The sequence below is a fragment of the Tamandua tetradactyla genome, chromosome 13 (assembly GCF_023851605.1).
Source record: "Tamandua tetradactyla isolate mTamTet1 chromosome 13, mTamTet1.pri, whole genome shotgun sequence".
Taxonomy (NCBI): domain Eukaryota; kingdom Metazoa; phylum Chordata; class Mammalia; order Pilosa; family Myrmecophagidae; genus Tamandua; species Tamandua tetradactyla.
This window is the reverse complement of record NC_135339.1, coordinates 54,884,953-54,909,917: the sequence shown is the minus strand read 5'-3', so window position 1 is coordinate 54,909,917 and position 24,965 is coordinate 54,884,953. Positions and strand designations below refer to the sequence as shown.

Here is a 24,965-nt window from a genome sequence, read left to right as displayed (position 1 = left end):
ATCAAGTCTCATGAATCATTCTCCAGGGTAGACCACACATTAGGTCACAAAATAAACCTCAATAAATTTTAAAAGATTGAAATTATACAGAGCAATTTCTTTGACCATAAGGGAATGAAGCTGGAAATCAACAAAAGGCAGGGAAATAGAAAATCCACAAATATATGGAGGTTAATAACACACACTCTTAAACAATTAGTGAGTCAAAGAAGTTGCAAGAGAAATCAGTAAATATCTCAAGATGAATAAAAACAAGAATACAAGACATCAAAACTCAGGGAATAAAGTAAAAGCAGTACTGAGAGAGAAATTTATATCCCTAAGCACTTACATTAAAAAGGAAAAGAGAGCAAAAATCAAAGATCTAATGGAGGAACCAGAAAAATAATTGAAAACTACAAAATAACAGCAAACTAGTCCCATTCAAGCAAAAGGAAAGAAATAAGAAAGATTAGAACAGAAATAAATGAAACTGAGAAGAAAACAATAGAGAGAATTAACAAAACCAAAAGTTGTTTCTTTGAAAGGATCAATACCATTGACAAACCTTTAGGTAGAATGACAAAGAAAAAAAGAGAGAAGATGCAAATAAATAAAATAAGAAATGTAGGGGCACTACTACTGACCCACAGAAGTTAAAAGTGTCATAAAAGGATACTATGAATAAGTGTATGTTAAAAAAATTAGACAACATAGATGAAATGTACAAATACTTAGAAACAAATGAACAACCTACAATGACTTGAGAAGAAATAAAAGACCTCAACAGATCGATTACAAGTAAAGAAAATTGAATCAGTCATCAAAAACTTACCAAAAAAGAAAAGCCCAGGATCAGATGGCTTCACAGGGAATTCTACCAATTGTTCCAAGAACAAATACCCTTCCTGCTCAAGCTCTTACAAAAAACTGAACAGAAAGGAATACTACCTAACTCACTCTATGAAGCCAAAATTATCTTAATATCAAAGCCAATTAAAGATACTACAGGAAAAGAAAATCACAGGTCAATTTCTCTAATGAATATAGATGCAGAAGTATTCAACAAAATACTTGCAGACCAAATCCAACAGCATATTAAAGGAATTATACACCATGATCAAGTGGACTTTATCCCAGGTATGGAAGAGTGGTTCAAGAAAGAAACTGAAGTAATGCAATATACCATATTAACAAATAGAAGGGGGGAACCAAGTGATCATATCAATACATGAAAAGGCATTTAACAAAATCTAGCATCCTTTCTTGATAAAAATACTTCGAAAGACAGGGATAGAAGGAAACTTCCTTAACATGATAAAAGGGATATATGAAAACCCCACAGCTAATGTCATACTCAATGATGAAAGATTGAAATTGTTCCCTCTTAATCTGGAACAAGACAAGAATGCCCACTGCCATCACTGTTATTCAACACTGTACTGGAAGTTCTAGCTAGAGCAATTAGGCAAGAAAAGGAAAAGGTAAAGAAATTGGAAAGGAAGACTCTCATTATTTGCAGATTATATGATCCTGTACTTAAAAAATCCTGGAAAAAAACTATGACAAAGCTACCCGAGCTAACAAAGGAGTTCAGCAAAGTGATGGGATACAAGATCAACACGCAAAAGTCAGTACTGTTTCTATATAGTATTAACAAGCAATCTGAAGAGGAAATCAAGAAAAAAATTCCATTCATAATATCAATTAAAAGAATCAATATGTAGGAATAAATTTAACCAAGTATGTTAAGGACTTGAACACAGAAAACTACAGAATATCGCCTAAAAAAATCAAAGACAACCTAAATAAATGAAAGAAAATTCTGTGTTCATGGATTAGAAAACTAAATATCATTAAGATGTCAATTCTACCCAAATTGATTTAAGATTCAATACAATCCCAATCAAAACTGTAACAGTCTGCCTTGCAGAAAAGGAAAAGCCAATTGTCAAATTCATTTGGAAGGGAAAGGGGCCCAGAATAGCCAAAAAATCTCAGAAAAGAAGCATGAAGTTGGAGGACTCACACTTCCTGAATTTAAAGCATACTGCAAAGCTACAATGGTCAAAGCAGCAAGGTACTGATATAAGGTAGATACATTTACCAAGTGAATTGAATTGAGAGTTCAGAAATAGAACCACACTATGTATAGAAAACTGATATTGGACAAGGCTTCCAAGTCACTCAATTGGAAAAGAATAATCTCTTTAACAATTAGTGCTGGGAGAACAGGATAGCCAAAAGCAAAAGAATGAAAGAGAACCCCTACTTCCATCTTACGCTAAATGAATTAAAAATAGAACAAATCTAGATATAAGAACCAGGACAATAAAATATCTAGAAGATAATGTAGGGAAGCATCTTCAAGATCTTGTGATGGGCAATAGTTTCTTAGCCTTTATACCCAAAGCTCAAGCAATAAAAGAAGAAATAGATAAATGGGACTTTCTCAAAACTAAAAACTTTTTATCTACAAAGGACTCTGTCAAGAAAGTAAAAAGGCAGCCTACTCAATGGTAGAAATTATTTCAAAATCACCTGCTCAATAAGGGTTTAATATCCGGAATATATAAAGAAATCCTACAACTCAACAATAAAAAGACACAACACCCAATTAAGAAATGGGCAAAACAGACCTGGCACCGTGGGATCAACAGTTCCATCCTGACCAAATGGGGGAAAAGAAGTGTAATTAATAAAGTATCAGTGGCAGAGAGAATTCAAATAGAGTCAAGAGGCTACTCTGTAGGTTGCTCATACACAAGCTTCAGGTAGACCTGGCTACCTATCATAACCTCCCAACCCCCAACCAGGACCATTCCAGCCAATCATAAAGAACACCTATGGCAATTTACAAGATTCCACAAGGGTTCCAGGCACTAGAGTAACTTGCCAGAAACCTACAAACTCCAGATGGGTCCCTGGTTCAGTTAAGTCATGAAACCTAGCCCACCTCTCCAGAACATCAGATAGTTCCATCTCCCTACCCCCTATTAGTGATAGACATGTCCAGTATTAAAAATTTAGAATTGCCATAGCCCAAACACCTCTAAACAGAGGGATGGAAAGATTAAAGGTGATAGTGGGATTATACATAGAAGATAGGACTTAAATGAATATGAATGCTGAATCATTAAATTGATATCTGTTAGTCTCCAGTATATTAGAGCAGCTAGAAGTAAAAACCTGAAATTATGAAATTGTAACCCATTTCAAAGTCTGAAATATGTTCTACAACTAATTGTGGTGCTTTGCTTGGAAATTTATAGTTTTTTGCATATATGTTATTATTTACAAAAAAAGAAGGAAAAAAGTCAATTGTGATGATAAAAAAGTATTTAAGCCTGCTAGCCTCCTATATTCTGGAGCAGCTAGAAGGAAAAATACAAGGATGATATGGTGGCCCATGACAAACTCTGGGATCTATCCTGTAACCACTTTTTGAAGAGTGCCTTGAAAACTATTGCTTTTTTATTTCTTTGCTTTGTATATATGTTATACAATACAATAAAAAAAGTTTAAAAGGAAAAAAAGTAATGGACAAAACAACCCAGCAGGTGAACTCACTGCCCTCCCTCATACATGAGACATGTCTCCCAGGTGCCTAACTCTCCCTGTCAACGTGGGACAGAACTCCCAGGATAAGCCAGGACCTGGCATCAAGGGATTGAAAGAGCCTTCTTGACCAAAAGGAGGAAGAGACAAATGAGACAAAATAAAGTTTTAGTGACTGAGAGATTTCAAACACAGTTGAGAGGTTATTCTTATGCATTATATAGATATCCTTTTTTAGTTTATGGTGTGTTCTAGTTCACTAGCTGCCAGAATGCAACACACCAGAGACAGATTGGCTTTTAATAAAAGGGGATTTATTTTGTTAGTTCTTCAGAGGAAAGGCAGTTAACTTTGAAGGCACAGGGCACTCTCTGCTGGCCTTCTCTCCAGGCCTCTGGGTTCCAAAAACTTTCCACGGGGTGATTTCTTTGTGCATCTCCAAAGGCCTGGGCTGAGATGCAAGTGCTGAGATGAGGTATGCTGAGCTACTTGGGCTGTGCTATGTTGAGCTCTCTCATGTAAGCACCAGCCAATTAAGTCAAACATCCTTCATTGCAGCAGGCATGCCTCCTAGCTGACTGCAGATGTAATCAGCAACAGATGAGGTTCACTTACCATTTGCTCATGGCCACAGCAACAGTTAGGTGCCTTCACCTGGCCAAGCTGACAACTGAATCTAACTACCACATGGTGTATTGGAGTGGCTAGAGGGAAGTATCTGAAAATGTTGAGCTGTGTTCCAGTAGCCTAGATTCTTGATGATGATAGTATAAAGCTATAACATTTACATTATGACTGTGTGATTGTGAAAACCTGGTATTTGATCTCCTTATATCTAGGGTATGGACAGATGATCAAAAAATATGGCTAAAAAAATAAATGAATAATAAGGAGGCCAAAAAATAAATTGGGTAGATGGAAATACTAGTGGTCAATGAGAAGAAGGGGTAAGGTGTATGGTATGTATGAGTTTTTTCTTTTTTGTTTCTATTTCTTTTTCTGGAGTGATGCAAATGTTCTAACAAATGATCACGGTGATGAATATACAACTATGTTATGATACTGTGAGTCACTGTACACCATGTATAGAATGTATGTGTGTGAAGATATCTCAGTAAAAAAAAAGGAGAAGAAATGGGCAAAAGACTTGAATAGACATTTTTCCAAAGAGGAAATACAAATTGGCTAAAAAGCACATGAAAAGCTGTTCAACATCACTAATTCTTAGGGAATACAAATCAAAACCACAATGAGATATCATTTCTCATTCAGTAGAAAGGCAACTAATAATTCTACAGTGTTGGAGAGGATGTGGAGAAACAGGAACTCTCATTCGCTGCTGGTTCGAATGTAAAATGGTACAACCCCTGTGGAAGATAGTCTGGAAGTTCCTCAGGAATCTAAGTATCAAACTGCCAAATGATCCAGCAATCCTGCTGCTAGGTATATGCCCAGAAAACTGAACTCAGGGATTCAAACAGATGTTTGCATACCAATGTTTATAGTTGCATTATTCACAACCGCCAAAATACAGAACCAACCCAAGTGTCCATCAACCAATGAATAGGTAAACAAAATGTTTGTGTACATGTGATGGAATATTATTCAGCTATAGGAAGGAATGAAGTCCTGACGCATACAACAACATCGACTGACCTTGAGGACATTGTATTGAGTGAAATAAGCCTTACACAATAGGACAAATATTGTATTATCTCACTGATATGAACTAATTATAATCAGCAATCTCATAGAGTTAGAATCTAGAATATAGGTTACTAAGGAATAGAATGGAGGTAGAGAAAGGGGAGCTTATGCTTAATTTGCAAAGAATATCTATTTAGGTTGACTGTAAATGTCTAAAATGGATAGTGGTGATGGTAGCACCTATTGTGAGTACAAGTAGCAATGATGAATTATGTTGGTGAATGTGGTTGAAAGGAGAAGTTTTGGGTCATGTATGTTACTAAAAACAAAGAGGATAAAACGGGACTATTTAACCCAGTGAACCCTATTGTGGACAATGAACTGTGGTCAATAGTATAAATATAAGAAAATTGTTTCAATAATTATAACAAATGTATGACACTATTACAAGGTATTAATAATAGAGTGGTATATGGGAAAAATACATCTAATGTAAACTATGGACTATAGTTAACAGTAATGCTTTAATATTCTTAACATTAATTGCAACAAAGATACCACACCAATGCAAAGTGTCAACAATCCACAGGCATATGGCAATATTATATTTTTATATGACTTTACTTTACATACAGCCTCTCTAATTAAAAAAACAATCATTAAAAAATCATCATGGTAAGTGAAGGAAAGCATACACAAAGTACTACATATTTTATGATTCCATTTATATAAAATGTAAACATAAATAAATTTATAGAGACTGAATTAGATTAATGGCTATATAGGGCTGGGGAAGGACAGAGGGGCTGAGAGATGACTGCTAAGAGGTATGGAGATTTTCTTTTTGGAGTAATGAAAATGTTCTACAATTGATTACGGTAATGAATGCATACCTCTGTGATTATTCTAAAAGTCATTGATTGTGTACTTTGGATGGATTGCATGGTATGTGAATGTATCTCAATAAAACTGCTTAAAATAGACTATATCCACACTCAGTACTGAATTAATCTTTAAAAAAAGAAGTGTTTATGAACCTGGGACTCTGAAGAATGGCAGTGATGCCAGTGAAAGCTCTAGATACAGGCATTAGTTTTGGGAAAATCTCCTAAAAAGGCTGGCCTTGGTTTTCCATAGTTTCTCCATTTCATTTAGCTGGATATGCAGAGTCAATGAAAATTTTTTTTTTTAATATTTTTACTGAGAAATCTTCACACACATGCAGTCCATACATGGTGTACAATCAATGGTTCACAGCATCATCACACAGCTGTGTATTTATCACCATGATCAATTTTAGAACATTTGCAAAACTTCAAAAGAAAGAAATAAAAAAGAAAAATTTCATACATCCCATACCTTTACCCGTCCCTCTTGTTGACCACCAGTATTTCAATCTACACAATCTCTTACTCTTTTTCTAAACATTTTTTATTTATTTTTTAAACTTTTTTATTAATTAAAAAAATTAACAAACAAAACATTAAGATATCATCCCATTCTACATATACAATCAGTAATTCTTAATATCATCACATAGTTGCATATTCATCATTTCTTAGAACATTTGCATCAATTTAGAAAAAGAAATAAAAAGACAACAGAAAAAGAAATAAAACAATAGAGAAAAAAAGATTATACATACCATACTCCTTACCCCTCGCTTTCATTTACCACTAGCATTTCAAACTAAATTTATTTTAACATTTGTTCCCCCCTATTATTTATTTTTATTCCATATGTTCTACTCTTCTGTTGATATAGTAGCTAAAAGGAGCATCAGACACAAGGTTTTCATATTCACAGAGTCTCATTTGTGAAAGCTATATCATTGTTCAATCATCATCAAGAAATATGGCTACTGGAACACAGCTCTACATTTTCAGGCTGTTCCCTCCAGCCTTTCCGCTACATCTTGAACAACAAGGTGATATCTACTTAATGCATAAGAATAAACTCCAGGATAACCTCTCGACCGTTTGGAATCTCTCAGCCATTGACACTTAGTCTCATTTCACTCGTCCCTCTTTGGTCAAGAAGGTTCTCTCAATCCCTTGATGTTAATTCTCAGCTCATTCTAGGGTTTTTCTCAGTCCCTTGATGCTGAGTCTCAGCTGATTCCAGGATTTCTGTCCCACATTGCCAGGAAGGTCCACACCCCTGGGAGTCATGTCCCACGCAGAGAGGGGGAGGGTGGTGAGACTGCTCCTCATGTTGACTAGAGAGAGAGGCCATATCTGAGCAACAAAAGGGGCTCTTTTGGGGGTGACTCTTAGGCCTAAATTTTAAGTAGACTTGACCTATCCTTTGTGGGGTTAAGTTTCATATGAACAACCCCCAAGGCTGGGGGCTCAGCCTTTTTATGCCCCTTATTATTTACTTATCTTTTTTATTTTTTTAACATGGGCAGGCACCGGGAATCGAACCCAGGTCCTCTGGCATGGCAGGCAAGCATTCTTGCCTGCTGAGACACCATGGACCGCCCTATTTACTTATTTTTTAATCTTTTTTTTTTTTTTTTACTCATCTGTCCATGCCCTGGATAAAAAGACTATCAGACACAAGGTTTTTCACAATTACACAGTCACATTGTAAAAGTTATATCATTATACGGTCGTCTTCAAGAATCGAGGCAACTGGAACATAGCTCAACAGTTTCATGTATTTCCATCCAGCCACTCAAATACACCATGAACTAAAAAAGGATATCTATATAATGCATAAGAATAACCTCCAGGATAACCTCTCAACTCTGTTTGAAATCTCTCAGCCAATGAAACTATTTTGTCTCATTTCTCTCTTCTCCCCCTTGGTCAAAAAGGCTCTTTCAATCCCATGCTGCCAGGTCCCATCACATCTCTGGGAGTCCTGTCATATGTTGTCAGGGGGATTCACACTCCTGGAAGGCATATCCCACATAGTGGGGAGGGAAGTGAGTTCACCTGCCAAGTTGGCTTAGCGAGGCCACATCTAAGCAGCAAAAGAGGTTCTCTGGGGGTGACTCTTAGGCATAACTATAAGTAGGCTTAGCTTCCCCTTTGCAGGAATAAGTTTCATAGGGGTGAACCCAAGATCAAGGGCTCAGCCTATTGATTTGGTTGTCCCCACTGCTTGAGAAAATATCAGGAATTCCCTAAATGGGGAAGTTGAATATTTCCTCTTTTCTCCCCAGTCCCCCAAGGGAACTTTCAAATACTTCTTTATACTCTGCCCAACTTACTCTGGAATATAGTGGGGCCTCACTCTAACATGTACAAACCAATAAGATCTCACGCCCTGTTTAAGATTCCATGTATTTATATTGTTCAACTCAACTGACCATACAAGTTAAATTAGATAATGTGCTACTCAAAATATAAATTTTACACCAAATAAACCTATTTCCCTTTGGTCTCACCCAAAAGTTGAAGTTTTAAAATATGGACCATATCATTCTTTACCCAAATGAGAATACAGGGTGCTATGCAGAACAGCTTCATTCATATCTCTAATCAAAATCTGATCATTTTCTCAACTTTTTTAACAGTTCCTATATGGGGTACTGCTGATTTTCATAGCTTCAGTGCTCTAACTCTTGAGTCTCAGGTGCCAAGTAAATACCCAAAGTTTCTGGGAACAACCATGAAATAAAAAAACAGCTTAGCATCTCAGAATTTAGAAGTAAAAATTGCAACTCTTTAGTATGTGACTGCTATAAGAGCTTACAATCTATGACACTTTATAATAGGCCCTAACCTGATAACCCATGCTCTTGACTTCAATTCACCAAGTTTGTATATTATAGTTAGTCCATATGAGTGAGACATGATAATATTTGTCTTTTTGTTTCTTCCATCTCATTCAACAAACAGTCCTTAAGTTTCATTCAACTTATTCATCCCTCACAACTTCATTCCTTCTTGCAGCCGCTCAGTAGTTTGGTTCTATATGTATACTACAGATCCCCTTTCTTCCCTCAGTTGCTGTACCCTTAGGCCACCTCGATCCAATGCAAATTGCTAACATTGCTTTCATAACTACCAGTGTGTAAATGTCCATTTGCGTCCCCACACTGAGTTTGTCCAGGCACATATCGAGCAAAGGGTTGTAGGATCATATGGCAACCCCACCCCTAGCCTCCTGTGGAACCACCATGCTGCCCTCCAGAGGGGGTGAAAACACTCAGCTTCCCTACCAACAGTGAATAGGTACTTCTCTTTCTCCACAATTTCTCAAGCACTTGTGTCCCTCCGTTTATTTATTATTTTGCATTTTGCATAATAGCCTTTAATATTTTTTCTTAAAAACTTACAAAAGAAAAGGAATGCAAAGTTTTTCAACATGTTGACTTCTTTAAAGAAGGTTTTACATAAACCATAAGAAAAAATTTAACAAGATTACAGAGGAAACAGTGTTAAAGGACGGAAAATTTTAAGTCATAGAAAAGCACTGGCCTAATAAGCTTGTTTCTTACTGTTTCTCAAAAGTAGAATGTAAATTAGAACAACTGTTTTGTTTAGAGTGGTTGTAAAACCAGACAAGCAAAATCTGACACTTTAGATTCTAACAAAACCAAACATGGAAGAAATGAAACTAAGTATTCTATCTAAATATATAAAAAGCTTTTTTGACAAATGTTCTAAGAAATGATGAATATGCAACTAAGTGATGATATTGTGAATTAATGATTATGTATGTTGATGTTTTGTTTTGTTTCTTAATTTTTTAATTAATAAATACATAAAAAATAAATTTAGTTTGAAATGCTAGTGATCAATGAAAGGGAGGGGTAAGGGGTATGGTATATATAATTTCTTTTTTTCTGTTTTCGTTTTATTTTTCTGTTGTCTTTTTCTTTTTCTGAATTGATGAAAATGTTCTAAGAAATGATCACGATGATGAATATGCAACTATGTGATATTGTGAATAATTACTGATTATATATGTAGAACAGATGATCACATATTAAGAGTATGTGTTTCTTTTTGGTAATTTTTTTAAATTTAAAAATTAATTAAAAAATTTAAAAAAAGAAAAAAGCTTTTTTGACAAATAGAACAGGTTTTATGTTGGTGAAGATGGTTATTTTTCTAAACTGCTTCTTTCTGATTAAACCAATTGCTCTCTGAGGGAAAAGGTTAGGAGCTACAATTGCCAACAGTTGTAAAAAACACTATATTGAGTTCCAATATTGTTAGTCTAGTAATTGATATTTTTTGAATTGAAGTTTTGGTAAGTTTATATGCCTTATTTAAAATGATTTTTAAAAAATGGACAGTGGAGTGTGACCTAACCAATAAGAACATTAATAAGCAAAATAGGAAGAGACTAGATATACACTTCAGGTGTAATTAATTTAAGAGACTAAGGACAAAATCCTCACTCATCCAGAAATTGGAGGTTACGGTGAGGTGAGAGGAAAGTCTTGGATATATTACTACTTACTCTATTTATAGCGCCTGTTTGAAGGGAGTATTCATGTCAGAAATCTTAGAATTCTCTCTGTATATTATTAAATTTTATAAATTTTATCTGAAATCCAACCATGATTTAGTCTTTCCTTTAGTGCTCTTTCCAGAAACCCTGACATTCTCCCATCACCGTCTCAAGGAATCTTTTCAGCATAATTATTTCTCAAGAAAAGGAAATTTTACTTTGAGCATTGGCACATACATGGTTCTGCCACATTTATTAAATGGCCCTTTGAAGTATATGATTTTTGATTGAAGGTAGAAGGTAGCCATATTGGTTTGAGGCGAGTTGTTATCTTCAGAAATCTTTCTGTAAATCACTCTTCTTGAAAAGCTCTCCTTTTTGGTATTTATCCACTTTTTCAAGAAATTGTTCAAAAATTTTCACATAAGGAGCTAGACCAGTCTTCTTATAATCTCTGGTTCTATGTTTGACGTCAGACTCAGCTTTATTCTAATGGTATCCAGCTCATGACAGATGGAACTTATGGCTGGAACAGCAAATGGATCAAACTGATCCACATTCTGTAAATCAATAGGACCAGAAATGCAACCTGTTTTAGGATGAACACTAAAAAGGGCCCTTCAGTAAATGATTGAGTCCTTTGCTAACGTTGATATTAGGCATGGAAAACAGTACTGGAGCATGATCTCCCCTTCTACCCAGGGCCCACATTTGTCATTTTTTATATTCTGGTATCTGCTGTGATGCTTTTGGAAACCTTGCTGAAGTTCATCATGAATTGTTTCAGGAACCAGGGCTAAGATCTTATCCCAGCTTGCTTTATTTTCAAGAATATCTTGATTGACAAAGGCATATTCTTCAAAATATTTTTTAATATGTTTATAGACTTTCTGATGAAAGGGTGAATTTTTTCACTGGTGTGAACTTTCTTTTTAATTTCTTGACCATCCTTTAAAAGACTCAAATACTCAATTATCCCAGAACATACCATAGAGGACAATTTTCTAACTGATTCTTCACAGACCCAACAATGAACACCTCTCCTTCCAGAATATACCCAGAGACAATGCTTGTATCCAAAGTCTTCCTTCAACACTTGGTCAGTGATGTGTATGGCCATTGTCATGAGGGTCTAACACATAGAACATACGCCTGCAGAACTACAACATCTCCTCACATCGTGATAGTCTGTTATATCAATGTCAAACACCAGCTCTTTTCTCTGAGCCTGGAAAGCCCTCAGCTTCACAGTATTATATTAACTAGGCTATGTCAATGTTGTATAGATTCATTTTCTGCATGAAAATGAATCCATTTTTCCAGCTCACCCTGGTTGTTGAAGGATTGGTAGAAAATGTAAATATCATCTTTTAAAGTGAATGAAAATTCATAGTGTTGAAACTAATTCTTTATCATTCGGCCATAGTTGAGCCAGCGACAGTTTCTCTGTTGATTTTTAAATAGCTTTATTCACATATTATACAATCCAACCTAAGTAAATAGCCACGCCTTCACACCATAATCTATATGAAGATATTTCCTTTTCCTCTGCAAAGAATCCATACCCCTCCCCTAAACCCCCCGATTGTTGAACTTTAGTTTTGGCATAATACCTTTGTCACATTCAGTGGAAACGTATTACAATATTACTGGTGACTATAGACCCTGGCTTCCATTGATTGTACTTATTCTTGCATACTATCCATTTTCAACAACTTGCAATGTTGACAGTCATTTCTTCTGCCTCATGTAAAAACGTTGTAAATATATTTTTACAATTTAATCACCATCATTGTCCACCCCAGGCATTCCTAAGTTATACTATCTCAGTCTTTATCCTCTATCTTTCCTTCTGATTTCATACATGCCCCCAGCCTTTCTCCCTCAACCATACTTATATTCAGCTTCATTCAGTGTACTGATATTATTGGGCTACAATCAGGTAGTAGTGTTCTATCCATTCCTGAATTTTTACAATCAGTGCTGTTACACAATCTTTATTCCTTCAGCACCAATCTCTATCCTATTTTTATCTCCTGATAACCTGTGTCCTTAACTCTCAAAGTTCACTTATTAATGCTAGTTCATATTAGCGAGAGCGTTCAGTATTTGTCCTTTTGTTTCTAGCTAATTTCACTCAAGGTTCATCCATGTTGTTACATGCTTCATGACTTTATTCTGTTTTACAGCTGCGTATTATTCCATCGTATGTATATACCACAGCTTGTTTAGCCATTTGTCCATTGATGTACATTTGGGCTTTTCAATCTCTTGGCAATTGTAAATACTACTACTATAAACATTGGTGTACAAATTCTGCTTGTGTCCTTGCCTTCAGTTCCTCTGAATATATACTAGTAATAGGATTGCTGAATCATATGGCAGTTCTATACTCAGCTTCCTGAGGAACTGCCAAACTGCATTCCAGAGCAGTTGTAAGCTTTTACATTCCCACCAACAATGGATAAGTGTGTTTCTTTTTCCTCATCTTCTCTAGCACTTGTTGTTTTCTATTTTTTTTTTATAATAGCCATTCTAGTGGGTGTGAGGTGATATTTCATCGTGGTTTTGATTTGCATTTCCCTAATAGCCAGTGAAGTTGGGTATCTTTTCATGTGCCTTTTAGCCATTTGTAGTTCCCCTTCTGAAAAGCGTTAATGTCTTTTTGCCCATTTTTTATTGGGTTGTTTGTCTTTTTGTTGTTGAGCTGAAAAATCATTTTACATATCCCGGATATTATACCCTTATCTGACATGTGGGTTCTAAACATTCTCGCCCATTGCACAGGCTGCCTCTTTACTTTCCTGACAAAGTTCTCTGATGTACAAAAGTGTTTAATTTTGAGGAGATCCCATTTATGTATTTCTTTTTTCAATGCTCAATGATTTGGGTCTTAAGGTCTAGGAAACTGCCTCCTAATACAAGATTTATAAGATAATTCTCTACATTTTCTTCTAAAGGTTTTATGGTCGTACTCTAATGTTTAGGTCTTTGGTCTGTTTTGAGTTAATTTTTGTATAAAGGGTGTGAGATATGGATCCTCTTTCATTCTTTTACATATGGATATCCAGTTCTCCAACACCATTTATTGAAAATAATAATGTCTACTCTGTCCCAGGGGTTGGCTTGATGGTCTTATCAAAAATCAATTGTTCATAGATTAGAGGGTCTATTTCTGAACACTCAATTTGATTCCATTGGTCAGTATATCTATCTTTATGCCAGTACCATGCTGTTTTGACCAGTGTAGCTCTGTAATGTGCTTTAAAGTCAGGTAGTATGAGACCCTTCACTTCATTTTTCTTTCTCAAGATATATTTTTTTAGCTATTTTAGCTATATATGCCCTTTCAAATAAATTTGGTTATTGGTTTTTCTATTTCTGCAAAGGAATTTTATTTGGTTTGTACTAAATCTATAAATCAGTTTGGGTATAATTGACATCTTAAGTATATTTAGTCTTCCAATCCATGAGCATGGTATGCTGCTCCATTTATTTAGGTCTTCCGTGATTTCTTTTAGCAATTTTTTGTAGTTTTCTGTGAATATATCTTTTATATCCTTAAATTTATTACTCTAATATTATATAGAAATACTACTGGTTTTGGGGTGTTGATCTTATACCATGCCACTTTGTTGTACTCACTTATTAGCTTTAATAGCTTTCTGGTGGATTTTTCAGGATTTTTGACATATAGTATAATGTCATCTGCAAACAGTCAGAGTTTTACTTCTTTTCCAAGATACCTTTTCTTTCTTTTTCTTGTCTAATTGCTCTGGCTAGGACTTCCAGCACATTGTTAAATAACAATGGTGACAGTGGGAATCCTTGTCTAGTTCCTGATCTTAGAGGGAAAGCTTTCAGTCTTTCTCTATTGAGAATGATGTTAGCTCTGGGTTTTTCATATATTCCTTTTATCATATTGAGGAAGTTCTCTTCTATTCCTAACCTTTGAAGTGTTTTCATCAAGAAAGGATTTTGTATTTTGTGAAATGCCTTTTCTGCATCAATCAAGATGATCATATCGTCTTTTCACTTTGACTTATTCATATGGTGTATATTGCATTAATTAACTTTCTTGTATTGAACCAGCCTTGCATACCTGGAATAAATCCCACTTGGTCATGGTGTATAACTTTTTTAAATGTGCTAATGGATTTGATTTGCAAGTATTTTGTTGTAGATTTTTGTACCCATATTCATTAAAGAGAGTTGTCTGTAATTTTCTTTTCTTATAGTATCTTTGCCTGGCTCTGGTATTAAGATGACTTCGGTTTCATAGAATGAGTTTGGTAACTTTCCCTCCTCTTCGATTATTTTGAAGAGTTTGAGCAGGATTGGTACTAATTCTTTCTTGAATTCTTGGTAGAATTCAATGTAAAGCCATCAGGTCCTGGACTTTTCTTTTTTGGGAGCTTCTTGAAAAACTGATTCAACCTCTTTATTTGTGATTGGTTTGTTGAGGTTGTCTATTTCTTCTCAAGTCAATGTTGTTTGTCATACCTTTCTAGGAAGTTGTCCATTTCATCTATGTTGTCTAGTTTATTAGCATATAGTTGCTCATAGTAACCTCTCATTACCTCCTTTATTTCTGTGGGGTCAGGGATCATGTCTCTTCTTCCCTTTCTGATTTTATTTATTTGCATCCTCTCTCTCTCTCTATATATATATCTTTCTTTTTTTTTTTTTTTTTTTTTTTTGGTCAACCTAGCTAAGGGGCCATCAATTTTATTGATTTTTCTCAGCAAACTAACTTTTGGCTTTGTTGATTTTCTCAATTGTTTTCATATTCTCAATTTCATTTATTTCTGCTCTAATTTTCATTATTTCTTTCCTTTTGTTTGCTTCAGGGTTAGTTTGTGGTTCTTTCTCTAAGTTCTTCCAAGTAAACAGTTAATTCCTTGATGTTTGCACTGTTTTTTTTTTTATATGGGCATTTAAGGCATTTAATTTCCCTCTCAGCATAGCCTTTGCTGCATCCCATAAATTTTGATATGTTGTGTTTTCAATTGCCTTGAGGTACTTACTAATTTATTTTGTAATTTCTTCCAAGAGTATGTTGTTTAGATAGATGAGTCTTGAGGACATAATGCTAAGTGAAAAAAGCCAGATACAAAATGATGGATACTATATGATTCCATTTTTATGACCATAGTAAAGGTAAAATCAGAGGCTTATAATTTAGCATATATGGGACCTAGAGAAACATGGAAGCTTTAGATGGGTGAACAGTTAGTTAATGAGGTTGAACTTACTTGTAAGGGAATAGATAGAAGTAAAGGTGCTTCACTAGTGGGTCTATAAGTAACATTACCATATTGAAGGTGAACATGATTGAGAGAGGTTGCATTGTGTCCCATAGATTAACACTACAAATATAAATAAGTTCTCACATGAACTACTGCAAAAGTATGAATTTTGGGCAAAGAGTATATAATTTCAGGGTATGGGAAGTGGGGGGCGGAAACTATTGCATGCTAAGGGCTATGTATAACAGTACTGCAGCAGTACCAGGGATACATAATTGGGGAAGGGATAAGAGTTAGGGGGTTGGTTTGGATTTTCTATTTGGTGAGGGTGTGTTTATTGGCTATCTTTCTCTTGGGAACAATGAAATTATCTAAAATTGAGAATGTTGATGGACTGTTGACTTTGGATGCTATACACGAGACCCAGTAGATGGAGATGGCTGAAAGATGCAATGACTGAAAAGTAGATTAGAGAATGATGTATACATATGACTGAATATTGTGCTGCTACAAAAAGGAATGAAGTTATGAGGCAGGCAATGATGTGAATGAACCTATGGGACATTTGGTGAGGCAAAATAAGCCAGAAACAAAAGAGCAAATATTGTATGATCTCATTTAGAAAATACTTATAAGAAAACTGGGGCCTAGATTGTAAGCTCTTACATCAGTCACATTTAGTCCAAAGTGGTAATTGTTATTTCTGGATTTTGAGAGGCTGTTTTATGTATGTACAACCTGGTATTTAGTAATAAGAATGAAGCCTACCAGGTCAGGATTAAAGTAATTCAGAATACAGTGGTAAGGAAGACAATGTCTGTATTTTAGGACTTTGCATACTCTTTGAGACCAAAGGAAGAAAGTTCTATTTTGTCCAGAACCTAAATTTTCTGTAGCATATAATCTATCTCAACCAGCATGGATAGATCATTTAAATAATCCAAACACAGGGAGCTCAGAATAAGATGGTGAGCCTTTAACACTCTATGATTTAATGTAATGCCTAGATACATCCTAGAGTATATTAAGCATATAATCAAAAAGTATTGGCAAAGTCCACTGAGGGATGGGAGAAAAAATATGGAACTATTGGACTTTACTAAAAGGGAAACCCCGGATTCTGTGTCAAACATTAGAGATACCAAATTAGTAGGCCAAGCCCTTGATCTTGAGGCTTGTTCTTTTTTTTTTTTTTTTTTTTTTTTTTTTAAAGAGAGAGGGAGGAAGGGAAGGAAAGACAGAGAAGGAAGGAAGGATGGAAGGAAGGAAGGGAGGAAGAAAGGGAAACATCTTTAAACATTTTCTTGTTTTATTATATTTTGTTTGTTTGTTTGTTTTTTACATGGGCTGGGGCCGGGAATCGAACCGGGGTCCTCCGGCATGGCAGGCAAGCACTCTTGCCCGCTGAGCCACCGTGGCCCGCCCGAGGCTTGTTCTTGTGAAGCTTATATATGTAGCATAGAAGCTTAGCCTACCTATAGGTATGCCTAAGAGTCACCTCTGAAGGATCCCTTTTGTTGCACAGATGTGGTTTCTCTCTCTTTAAGCCTAACTCTGCAAGTAAAACCATTGACTTTCCCCTACATGGGACATGACATCCAGGGGTGAAAGTCTCCCTGGCAGTGTGGGAGATAACTTCCAGGGATGAGCCCTGATCAACAATACCATCCTGACCAAAAGGGGGGAAAGAAGTTTAACAAATAAGGTATCAGTGGCTGAGACAGTTCAAATAGAGTCAAGAGTCTACTCTGTAGGTCACTCTTACACAAGCTTCAGTTAGACATTGCTACCTGTCACAATTTGCCAAACCCCAACCAAAACCATTCCTGCCAATTCTAAAGAATACCTAGGGCATTATATGAGATTCTAGAAAGGTTCCATGCACTAGGGTAACTTTCCGAAAACTTACAACTTCCAGATGGTTCCCTGGACCAGATAAGTGAAGTCCTGAAATGCAGAGGGGCCAGGCTCTGCAGAACATCCACTAGTTCCATCCCCCTATCCCATATTATCAATAGTCCCTTCCAACATGAGAAGTTAGAATGGGCATAGCCCCAAAACTGCTAAAAAGTGGGAGGAAGATCAAAGGTGATGGTGGAGTTATACAGACAAGGTAGGGTTTAACAAATGAGTATGAGTGCTGAATCATTATATTGATATTTCTTTTAGCCTTCAGTACCTTAGAGCAGCTAGAAGTAAATACCTAAAATTATGGAAATGTAACCTCTAACAAACTCCGAAATCTGTTCTACAAGTAATTGATGTGATATACTTTGAAATTTATTGCTTTTGTGTATATATATATGCTATTTAAAGAAAAGGAGGAGTATAACAGAGCAGATGGGATTTAACAAATGAGCATGATTGCTGAATTATTTTGATGATGTTTCTGTTTGTCTCCAGTGTCTCGGAGCAGCTAGAAGAAAAAATGAAAAATCGTGGTACTGTAACCCATACTAAACTTTGAAATTTGCTGTATAACTACTTGTTAAAATGTGCTTGGAAATTTATTGCTTTTTTGTATATATATTTCACAATTTTAAAAGTTAAAAAAAATTGAATTCTTCCTTTGTTATAAAACAACAATTAAAAAAAAAAAAAGAATATGGATGCTCATTTTGGTATATTGCCATTCCAGGGCTAAGCCAGGAAGATTTCAAGAAGAGGAAAAGATGGGCACTTTCCCCCTTTCTTTTACTTCTCAGCGCTTTCTCCTGCATGCACACCTGGGCTTGTCTCACAACACAGGCTGCGAGGAGAAGCCCTCTTCATGAGATATTTCAAGGAACTGTCACAAAGACCCCTTACCCCCAAACATCTCCCCCACTGGAAACACATTTCCTTGGAAACACATGTTAAATGAACATGTGTGAAATGTGAAAAAATGGAAAGGAAAAAAAGTCAAGTATGAGGCCAGATGCTGAGTGCCTGGATCCTCCCGACAGGGACTTAGAAGTGTCACCCTCCTGGCATAGAGATGTCATGATCAATCATGGGTGTGCCCCATAGAGACTTTTTGAGGAGCAAATGAGTTAATGCATAGGGAGTGTCTGGCACATAGTACACACTTAAAAATTTGTCACCTAGTGTTACTATAATGTTATTGTAATTGTCTTTCTGCTTTATTGAATTCAAAAGACTTCCACTCCTGGTTGGGAAGAGTATTAGTTTCCTATCATTGCTGTAACAAACGGCCATAAATTCAGCTGCTTAAAATAAAACAACTGAAATTTTATCATCTTACAGTTCTAGGGGTCAGAAACCCAAGAGGTACTTCAGGGTAAAATCAAGGGCTGCATTCTTTCTAGAAGCACTATAAGTGAATCCATTCTTTTGTCTTTTCCAGCTTCTAGAGGCTACCTGCATCACTTGGTTTATGGCTCCTTCATCCATCTTCAAAGCCAGCAGCAAAACATCTTCTAGTCTCTGATTCTGACTTGCCTATCTCACTCTTTCACTTATAAAGATGCTTATAATCACCCTTGGCCCACCTGAACAATCCATGATAACCTCTCCATCTAAAGACCATTAACTTAATCATTATTCATGTCTGCAAAGTCCATTTTGCCATTTAACATAACATAGCCTCAGGTTTCAGGGAACAGAACACGGACATCTTTGGGGAACAGTTATTCTGCCCCTATCAGTCAGGAAATGTAAATATGCATATCATTTGCAAAGTAGAAGAGGAGTGGTGTACACTGCAAATACCTTACCTAAAAGCACTCAGACTCTTTTTTTAAATACTAGACTAGTGAAACTAATATATCACAGAGCTAGATTCAACCAGAGGAGTGGTTTTGTGATTCCTGCTCTATGGCGTTCCATTGTTTGGTTAGAACAGGTCTACACAACATAAAAGGTGGAAATTTCCTGAGTCTGTGCTATGTAAGAATGCTAGATATTTTTCTCATAGTAAATGAAAATGATAAATTTCATCCAAATAAATGCAGTCTGCTCCCTACATGCTGGCCGTGGGAAATGACCCAGTTTTTTTCTCCCTCTCCTGACTATTTCAATTTAAACTCTTTAGCAGCCAACAACAATGAGAGTCATATCAACAACTGCTTCATCCCACATTGCTATTTTATGTTTCCTTTTTAGTCATTACACCTGGTTGACTTGGCGCTCCTCCAGGGACAGCATCTGTTATTATCTCCCTTGAAACCCAGGCTCACGGTTGCTGAAAACCCAAACTTTGTCTCTGTTGTCTCAGGGCTTTGTTACCATATGCCAAATCAAATTACATTTCACAGTTGGCAGTTAAAAGATATAAATAAATATTCAATGCAAAGATACCTTCCTTGGCACCATTAGGGAAATCAAGAATTATAAAACCTGCATTACTTTTTTTTTTTTTTTTAAGTCTGATTGCTATCATTCCTAACATGGAAAGCAGTTTTTTGTTAAATGACCATGAAGGTGCCTTTTCCTGACCCCACAACTTTCTCTAAAACCTAGGTTTGACCTCATAAACAGGGTTAAGTAAGAAGAATGCAAAATGGAGTGTCCTTGAAGTTCTGATGTTGAAGGAAGGGTGAGAAAGGAATAAGAAGTAGGAAGAAGAGACATATAAAATAGGAGACAAAATGGAGTAACCATCTGTACGTATGTATAACAGACTGACTACACCAGAGAACAGCTAAAGGGCAGTTGTTAAAAGCCCAGATAAGAAAAGGAAAAGGCTTTTCTTAGACCATTTCTAGCTGCTAACAAGGAGAAAGAGTGCTCAAAGTGAGAGTCTAAAGCCTGCAAAGTTGTTTTTTTTTTATTGAACTTCAGTTTATCAGAGTAATTGTTTATCTAACAGAGGGAAGGAGCAATTACTGTTATATGCCATATTTCTAGAAAGGAGGCAAACTCCTTACGTTTAAATCTTACTCCACCCAATCAGTTCTTTTGCTGTGAAAGCTACATCAATATGGCCACTAAGATGGATGCTGGTATAAAGCAGCTTAGGTCATTTTTTACTCCTTTTTTTTTTCATTCTTATTGCAATCACTTCCTATTGCTGCTATAATAAATTACCACAGATTCAGTAGCTTAAGACAACACAAATTTATCATCCGATGGTTTTGGAGGTCAGAAGTCCAAAATGAACATAATGGGGCTAAAATCAAGGTGTATACTGGCTGCTATAAACTGCCTTCTAGAGGATCCAGGGGAGAAACTGTTTCCTTTCCTTTTCCAGCTTCTAGAAGTTGCTGAATTCTTTTACTCATGGCCTCTCCTCTATCTTCAAAGTATGTCACTCAAACATCTGCTTCCATTGCCATATCTCCTTTTTCCAACTTTGACGCTATTGCCTCTCTCTTATAAGGATCCTTGTGACTGCATCAGATACGCCCTGATAATCCAGGATAATCTCTCCATCTCAAGATCCTGAATTTAATCATATCTTCAAAGTCTCTTTGTCACATAAGGTAATATATTCAAACCTTCCGGGGATTAGGATGCATTCATCTTTAAGGGGTCATTATTCTGATCACCAAAGACACATTAATTATTGGAGTGTTAGGGACTGAATCATATCCCTTCAAACATGTTTAAGTTCTAACCCCCAGTCCACACAAATGGGTATGAACTCATTTATAAATAGGATTTCCAAAGATCCTATTAAGATGAGGCCAAATTAAATCAGAGTAGACTTAAAACCAATATTACCGGAGTCCTTATCAATAGAAAATTCGGACACAGAGCGAGAAGCCAAAAGAGGAGACAAAAGCAGATAGACTGCCATGTTAATGGAGGCAGAGATTAAGCCACAACCAAAACGGTACAGACCTCAGAGAAAGTTTAGCCTGCCAGTACCTTAATTTTGGACTTACAGCCTCAAAAACTGTGAGACAATAAGTTCCTATTATTTGAGCCAACCACTCTAGTATTTCTTATAGCAATCCTGGCAAACAAAGAGACTTTACTCTAGAAGTTACAAACTCAAATGCCTACAGAAGACAGGCAGGTACAATAAATGAATGTACAAACCAAAGAATAGTGGAAACTGAGATGAACTGGAGAGTGAACGGCAGAAAAAAAGAATTTCAACTTTCAAAAACAAAAAAAAGCTATGTAATTGCTGTGTGAGTGAAACAAAAGATGCTTCTGGTTCATGCCTGTCTATTGGCAACCTTTGTCTTAAACCAAAGCTTTGCCTGAACTAGCCTCTTCTGCCGTAACAGAAGGAAACAATTTCTATCAAAACAGTCATGTGCACCCTGTAGTCTGTCATAAATTGACCAACAGGTATAAAAGGCTAAGATACAAGAATTACTAAAAAGAAGAATAATGAGGTTTAGAGACCTTTAGCTGAGAGACCCACCAAGGACTAATTAGGAGCAAATGGCTAGGGTGGAAGCATACTATTACAGGAAATACAGAATAAATGAAAAGATGGTAACACTCTTCCACGCAAGTTCAAGAAGAGTTCTTTGGCTGGGGGGCAGAAGAGTGCCAGCTAAGTATTCTGCAGGGATTGATGGGCCATAAACTTTTTTTTTTAACTTTTTTTATTGTATAGTATAACATATATAAAGCAAAGAAATAAAGAAGCAATAGTTTTCATAGCACTCTTCAACAAGTAGTTACAGGATAGATCCCAGAGTCTGTCATGGGCTACCATATGATCCTCTCATATTTTTCCTTCTAGCTGCTCCAGAATATATGAGGCTAGAGGGCTTGAATATTTTATATCATCACAATCGACTTTTTTCCTTCTTTTTTTGTGAAAAATAATATATATATACAAAACAAAGCTATAAATTTAAAGCACAGCACCACTATTACTTGTAGAACATAATTCAGAGTTTGACATGGGTCACAATTTTAGGTTTTTACTTCTAGCTGCTCTAAAATACTGGAGAGTAAAAGAGATATCAATTTAATGATTCAGATTCAGATTCATTTATTAAATCCTATCTTCCCTGTACAACTCCATCATCACCTTTAATCTTTCTATCCCTCTCTTTAGGGGTGTTTAGGCTATGGCAATTCTAAATTTTTCATATTGGAAGTGCCTGTCACTAATATGGGGTAGGGAGATGGAACTATCTGATGTTCTGGAGAGGCTGGGCTAGGTCTCAGGACTTAACTGGACCAGGGACCCATCTGGAGGTTGTAGGTTTCTAGAAAGTTACTCCAGTGCATGGAACCCTTGTGAAATCTTATATATTGCCTTAGGTGTTCTTTAGGATTGGGGAATCCTAAAGACTCCTAAAGATTAGGAATGGTCCTGGTTGGGGGTTGACAGGTTATGACAGATAGCAAGATTTAACTAAAACTTGCATAAGAGCAACCTCCAGAGTAGCCTCTCAACTATATTTGAACTCTCTCTACCACTGATACTTTATTAACTACACTTCTTCTCCCCCTTTTTGTCAGGATGAAATTGTTGATCCCACGGTGTCAGGTCTGGATTCATCCCTGGGAGTCATCTCCCACATTGCCAAGGAGATTTTCACCCCTGGATGTCATGTCCCACGTTGGGGGGAGGGCAATGATTCCACTTGCAGAGTTGGGCTTAGAGAGAGTAACACCACATCTCAGCAACAAAAGAGGTCCTCCAGAAGTAACACTTAGGCATGCCTATAGATAATCTAAGCTTTTCCACTACCTACATAAGCTTACAAGATTAAGCATCATGATCGAGGGCATGACCTATTGATTTGGGTGTTCCTAAAGTCTGACATAGTATCAGGGAATTCCCTGACGGTGAGGTTTAATAGTTCCATATTCTCTCTCCCATCCCTCAGGGGACTTTGTCAATACTTTTTGATTATCTGCTTAATATGGCCCATAATTTTTTCTTTTCTTTCTTTTTTTTTTGCATGGGCAGGTGCTAGGAATCGAACCCAGGTCTCTAGCATGGCAGGCAAGAACTCTGCCTGCTGAGCCACTGTGGCCTGCCGACCCATAAACTTTTGAAAGTTGCAATTGCAACATCCTAGTTCCAAGGACACAAAGAGTAGCAATATCATGTTTCTGCTGGATTTTATCTGAGAGAGTTTCTGCCAACTCTTGAGGATGAGTATTGTTCTAATTTGCTGGGCTGCCAAAAACAGATACCATAAAATGGCTTGGTCTTTAGTAATGGGAATTTATTAGCTTATAAACTTATAGTTCTGAGGCCATGAAAATGTCCAAATCAAGGCATCATGATTATGATACCTTCTTTCTGAAGACCAGATGCTGTCAATCGTGGACTCCTCTGTCACATGGCAAGGGACATGGTTGCATCTGCTGGTTTCTCCCTTCTCTATTGGGTTTCATTGCTTTCATTTTCTTGCTTCTATGGTTTGCTTTCTTTGTCTGAATTTCATTCTCTTATAAAGGACTCAAGCAAAAGGCCTAAGACTCACCCTGAATGAGGTGTATAACATAACTTAAGATTCTACTCATCAAAAGATCCTACTCATAATGGGTAGACTATGATGGGTAGGAACAGATTAACTTTACAGCATACTTTTATGGGGGTACATACAGTTTCAAACCATCACAGGTATGTATTACAAGGGAAAATGGGGACACAATTTTATGAAAATGTATTGAGTATCAGGCCATTATGAGAACTGAGTTTCATGTTAGCAGACACACTCTGAAGCCTGCATCACAATTGAAACCTATACCAACATTATAGAGTTTTAGATAAAGTATCATCACAAAACAGTCCCAGGAAATTCCAGTGCCCATATTTACACATGCAGTAGTTAATAGATATCTAGCAGGGTGGAACCAAAAGATGTATGGTCAGCTGGGGAAACAACCATAGCAGCTCATATACAAGGGGAGCAGAATTTGATCAAAATTTACATGGTGAGGGAGATGTACACTTATACTTAAAAATCAAAGTGAACAAAACTAATAAGTTAATGGGCTTTTGCTTATGAAATGAAAGGGCTTAGTCTTATCTGGAAGGAAGAAATTAATACAAAACTAAATTTACTTGCACACTTATATAAAATAAATATAAGAGTGAGTGAGTGAGTATGTGTGTGTGTGTGACAGAGAGAGAGAAAAGAGAAGGGCTGCCTTATTGAGTGAGCTATACTCAGTAGGAGTGGAATTATAAATTAGGTATTTTTGCTGTTCTATGCCACTGCCTTCCAGAAAATTTTGTCAATA

At 36.3% G+C, this 24,965-nt stretch overlaps 1 protein-coding gene and 1 pseudogene across 10 annotated transcripts in view; both read right to left on the bottom strand.

Moving 5' to 3' along the window:
- Nucleotides 1-24,965, bottom strand: part of LOC143654020 (uncharacterized) — a 549,535-nt gene that overhangs the window by 288,218 nt on the left and 236,352 nt on the right. The window lies entirely within an intron of this gene.
- LOC143654551 (DNA primase small subunit pseudogene) lies at nt 10,918-15,215 on the bottom strand (annotated as a pseudogene).